This window comes from Musa acuminata, unplaced genomic scaffold (assembly GCF_036884655.1).
Source record: "Musa acuminata AAA Group cultivar baxijiao unplaced genomic scaffold, Cavendish_Baxijiao_AAA HiC_scaffold_1136, whole genome shotgun sequence".
NCBI classification, from domain to species: domain Eukaryota; kingdom Viridiplantae; phylum Streptophyta; class Magnoliopsida; order Zingiberales; family Musaceae; genus Musa; species Musa acuminata.
The window spans coordinates 1,022,501-1,027,970 of NW_027021348.1; positions in this window are offsets into that span (position 1 = coordinate 1,022,501).

Consider the following 5,470-nt stretch of genomic DNA (forward strand, 5'->3'; position numbering starts at 1 on the left):
TATAGCAGGGACGGTGCTGCCTCTCGCTTCGCTCGCTGTCCGCCGCTCGCCGCTCGCTCGCGCAGCCAAAAATGGCCAGTTTTGTCCCGTTTTTGGGCCGTTTTGGCCAGTTTTTGGCCTGTTCTTGCGTCGCGCGGTGACCGTCGTGAGCGGAGCAAAATGTCAGCCATCTCAGCACCCTGGAACCCCCCGGGTGGCACAGGGCTGGATGGGGCTTTCGTATAGCAGGGACGGTGCTGCCTCTCGCTTCGCTCGCTGTCCGCCGCTCGCCGCTCGCTGTCCGCCGCTCGCCGCTCGCTCGCGCAGCCAAAAATGGCCAGTTTTGGCCCGTTTTTGGGCCGTTTTGGCCAGTTTTTGGGCTGTTCTTGCGTCGCGCGGTGACCGTCGTGAGCGGAGCAAAATGTCAGCCATCTCAGCACCCTGGAACCCCCCGGGTTGTCATGACCTTAGCTGGAATTGCCTAAGGCGTGAGGCACCCTTGCGGCCGAAGACGCGAACTTAGCTTGCGTTGCCTAAGTCGCGGGTCACCCTCGTTGCAAAGACGCGAACTTAGCTTGCGTTGCCTAAGTCGCGCTTTGCCCTTGCGATCTTGCTCCGCAAGGATCAGCCACTTTGTAACCTCTCGCAGGTCCCGAAGGACCTGTAAAAGAGAAAGAAAGTTAGATCGAAAGAACGAGCAACGGACAAGTCCCGAAGTCTCGCGAAAAGGGAAGCTTTACAAGCAAATCGTCGAACACCTTGTGTGCACAAGAGAAAAGAGGGAGAGGGAGGAAAACAAGGCTTTCAAGGATGAACGAACAGCTGCAAGCCCACAAACAGCCGCTCACCTGGTCCCGGACGCAACACCAAGTTCCCGTAAAGGTCACGTGCGAACTTGCGAAAGAGTGTTCAACGCCCGGTATATAACCGAAGCCCCATCCAGCCATGTGCCACCCGGGGGGTTCCTTGGGTCTGAGCTGGCTGACATTTTGGTGAGCGGAGGCAGCACTCCGCTCACCTCCCGCGGCACGCGAAAACGGCTCCGTTTTGGGCTGTTTTGGGGCTGTTTTGCTCGGTTTGGTGAACGGTCGCTTTGCAACGCTGCAGCTTGTTCGAACTTACATATTTACAAGCAAAATGACCCAAAACCATAAGAAAACATGCTGTCAAGCAGCTGTACATGCGGGTGCGAGCGACGAACGGTTCGTTGAACGGAGTTGTTGCGGGTGCGCGACGACCGTTCGTGACATTCTCCCCCACTTAAACTGTCGACGCCCTCGTCGACGCTTGTTGGTAGTTGTTGATGACTTCTTCTTCATGTCGCAGGGCGTCTTCAGGCTCCCAACTGGCTTCAGTTCGGGGAAGCTTTCGCCACTTCACCAAGTACTCTGTCTGCTCCGCTCCGTTGGGTAGCTTTATCTTGCGATCCGCCAGAATGGTTTCCACTCGCTTCTCGTAGGAGGCTGTGATGGGAGGTAGCCGAGTTGGAATACTTCGAGAAGCATCTTGCGGATCCGAATGGTAGGCCTTCAGGTTGCTGGCGTGAAGAACGTTGTGAATTTTGAACCACGCCGGCAGCTGCAACTTGTAAGAAACATTGCCTACTCTGCTGATAATTGGGAAGGGCCCTTCATACTTACGCACCAATCCTTTGTGGACTCTTTTCCTGAAGAATTGGAGTGATGCTGGTTGGAGCTTTACCAACACCAAATCGCCAACTTTGAACTCTTGTGGTCGCCTTCCCAAGTCTGCCCACTTCTTCATCCGTTTTGCCGCCTTCTCCAAGTAAGCCCGCGCAATATCGGCATTTCGATGCCACTCCTTTGCGAAATGGTAGGCTGATGGACTACTCCCAGTATAACCAATTGCCATAGTGTGCGGAGTCGACGGTTGTTGTCCTGTGATAATTTCGAAGGGGCTCTTGTTGGATGCAGAGCTCCGCTGCAAGTTGTAGGAGAATTGGGCGATGTCCAACAGCTTCACCCAATCTCGTTGATTGGCACTCACGTAGTGCCGGAGATACTGCTCTAAGAGCGAATTTATTCTTTCAGTTTGACCATCCGTCTGGGGGTGGAGGCTTGTAGAGAAGTATAACTTTGACCCCAACAATTTGAATAGCTCGGTCCAGAATCGTCCCAGGAACCGAGCGTCTCGATCACTAACAATATTGTGTGGGACTCCCCAATACTTCACTACACCCTTCATCATCAGTCTGGCCGCCTCTTCAGCTGAACAGTGTAGGGGAGCAGCAATGAAAGTTGCATACTTTGAAAACCGATCGACCACCACAAGTATCGATCCAAGTCCCCCTACAGGCGGCAAGCTAGATATGAAGTCTAAGGAAATGCTCTCCCATGGCCTTTCTGGTACAGGCAACGGCTCCAAAAGTCCCACCGGCTTCCGTTGCTCCACCTTGTCTTGTTGGCAAGTAAGGCATGTTCGAACATACTCCTCCACATCAATCCCCATCTTTGGCCAGTAGAAGGCCCTCTCCACGAGAGCCAATGTTCTGTGAATGCCGGGATGTCCAGCCCAAAGGGAATCGTGACACTCTTTCAAGAGTTCACGCCTTAAATTGTCCACTCGGGGAACATAAACTCTATTCCCTTTTGTGTAAACAAGTCCCTCCTGGACCCAAAATCGTCGTGCCTTGCCTTCTTTGATGAGCTGCATCAGGATAACTGCCTGGGGATCACTATACAGTCCATCTCTGATTCGAGAAAGGAAGTTGGAATGTAACTGACTTGTTTGGCCTCTGCCCTCCAGTTGTGCAGCATTCACGCACTCCACCTTCCGACTCAGCGCATCGGCCACGACATTCGCCTTCCCGGGCTTGTATTTCATTGCCATATCAAATTCAGCCAGGAAGTCCTGCCACCGTGCTTGCTTTGGGGAGAGCTTCTTCTGAGTTTGGAAATAACTCAGGGCGATGTTGTCTGTCCTCAGCACAAATCGCGACCCGAGGAGGTAGTGTCGCCAAACTCGTAGGCAGTGGATCACCGCTGTCATCTCCTTCTCATGCACTGGATACCGCCTCTCGGTCTCGTTGAGTTTGCGGCTCTCGTAGGCCACCGGATGACCTTCTTGCATGAGTACTCCACCAATAGCAAAGTCCGAAGCATCGGTATGGACTTCAAAGGGCTCTCCATAGTTTGGCAATTTGAGCACTGGTTCTTCCAGAACAGCAGCCTTCAGATCTTGGAATGCTATCTCACATTTGTCAGACCACTTCCAAGGCTGCTCCTTCTTCAGCAACTCCGTCAGTGGGGTTGCCCGCTTCGAATATCCTGAAATGAAGCGTCGATAGTAGTTGACGAATCCAAGGAAGGATCTCAACTCTGGCACCTTCTTTGGTGTTCGCCATTCCGCAACTGCTTGCACCTTCGACTTGTCCATCCGAATGGAGCCACCACCGATTCGATGCCCTAAGAATAGGATCTCAGTTTGAGCAAAGTAGCATTTCTCCCTTTTTACGAACAAAGTGTTCTCCCTGAGAACCTTGAAAATCGTCCGAAGGTGCTTGACGTGCTCCTCGAGTGTTTGGCTGTAGACGACGATATCGTCCAAGTAGACGACCACGAACTTATCCAAATACTCCTTGAATAGTTGGTTCATGAGAGTACAGAATGTGGCCGGAGCGTTGGTTAAGCCAAAAGGCATCACCAAGAACTCAAACGCTCCATACCTGGTCACACAGGTAGTCTTCGCTTCGTCGCCTTCAGCAATGCGCACCTGCCAATACCCCGACCGAAGGTCGAGTTTTGAGAAATACTTGGCCTTGCCCAGTTGGTCGAACAAGTCCGCGATGAGCGGGATGGGATACTTGTTCTTCACCGTTACTTTGTTGAGGGCTCGATAGTCGACGCATAATCGGAGGCTCCCATCTTGTTTCTTCTGGAAGAGAACTGGAGCTCCGAAAGGTGCTTTTGAGCTGCGGATGAGACCACCGCTTAGCAGTTCACCTAACTGCTTCCTGAGTTCGGCCAACTCTGGCGGGGGCATGCGGTAGGGTGGTCTCGCTGGAGGCTTCACTCCTGGCTCCAGCTCGATACTGTGATCCACGCCTCTGCGTGGTGGGAGAGTCTTCGGCAACTCGGGTGGCATAACGTCTTCGAACTCCTTCAAGACGTTCGCCACTACAGCAGGTTCTTGAATGGCCTCTTCGTTGAGTGGCTCTAGCTTCATAGCAGCCACGAATGTCAGTTCGCCCTTTCGCACCCCTTTCTTCAATTGTAAGGCCGAAATGTGTTGGGGCTCCTTGGTTCCTCTCCGAGAGACGGGAACCACGCAGGGGTCATCGCCTCCCATCATACATAGGGAGTTTAAGAACGGCATCGGCACCAACTTCGCCGCATGCATAAACTCCATTCCAAGAATCACTTGGAAGTCGTCCAGTGGCACGGCCATCATGTTGGTGTTACCGCTCCAAGTCCCGATTTTGATAGGAACACCCTTCGCCAACCCGGAGATTCGCCTGGCCTCCGAGTTCACCGCCTTCATTCGGCTTGGGCTCTTCTCCAATGTCAACCCAAGTCGCTGTGCTTCGCGATCGGCTATGAAGTTGTGGGTAGCGCCCGTGTCCACCATTGCACGGGTCGTTTGGCCATTTAGCTTAATGTCCACATACATTAGTTCGCTGCTTCCTGCTTTTTGTGCCTTCGTCTTCGTGTTCTCCCCCACTTGACCCCGCATAGCGTTCAACAGACGCATTGCTCCCATTCGGGGTCCTTGCGACTCCTCCTCGTCGCTGCTGGATTCTGAGCTGCTCGAACTAAGAGCAACAGCTTTGCCCTTGTCCGATCGGGGAGGGTGGATGGAAGCTGTCAAAGCGTTGAGTGCCTGCTTCTGTGGGCACTCCCTTACCATGTGCGGTCCTCCGCATAAGAAGCATCCTCCAGGTTTTGAGGCCTTGCCTTTTGGGTTCGGCCCTTTGTGGGAGCTCTTCTTCTTCTGTTCGCCCCCGAGATCTTTCCCTCGAGAATGTTTTGGAGGGCGATTGCTTGAAGATTGTTTCCTTCTCGCTGGGTCTTCAGAGGAAACGAAGTCGGTGAGCCTTTCTGCAGCTGCAATTGCCCCGACCACGTCGGTAACATTCCTTCGATTCAGCTCTTGCTGAGCCCATGGTTTCAGACCATCAAGGAAGCTGAACAACTTGTCCTTCTCGGACATGTCCTGTATGTCCAGCATCAGTGCAGAAAACTGCTTTACATAGTCTCGGATGGTGGTACTTTGGCGGAGTTGTCTCAACTTCCTTCTTGCGACGAACTCTGTGTTCTCCGGTAGGAACTGAGTTCTCAACTCCCGCTTCAAGTCTTCCCATGTGTCGACTCGACACCGACCTTGTTGGATCTCCTCCCAACGAGTTCGCCACCAAAGTTTCGCATCTCCATTCAGATACATTGTTGCTATTGAAACTTTGGTATCTTCAGAATCGGGCCTCGTAGCTCGGAAGTATTGCTCCATGTCGAACAGAAAGTTCTCGAGCTCCTTG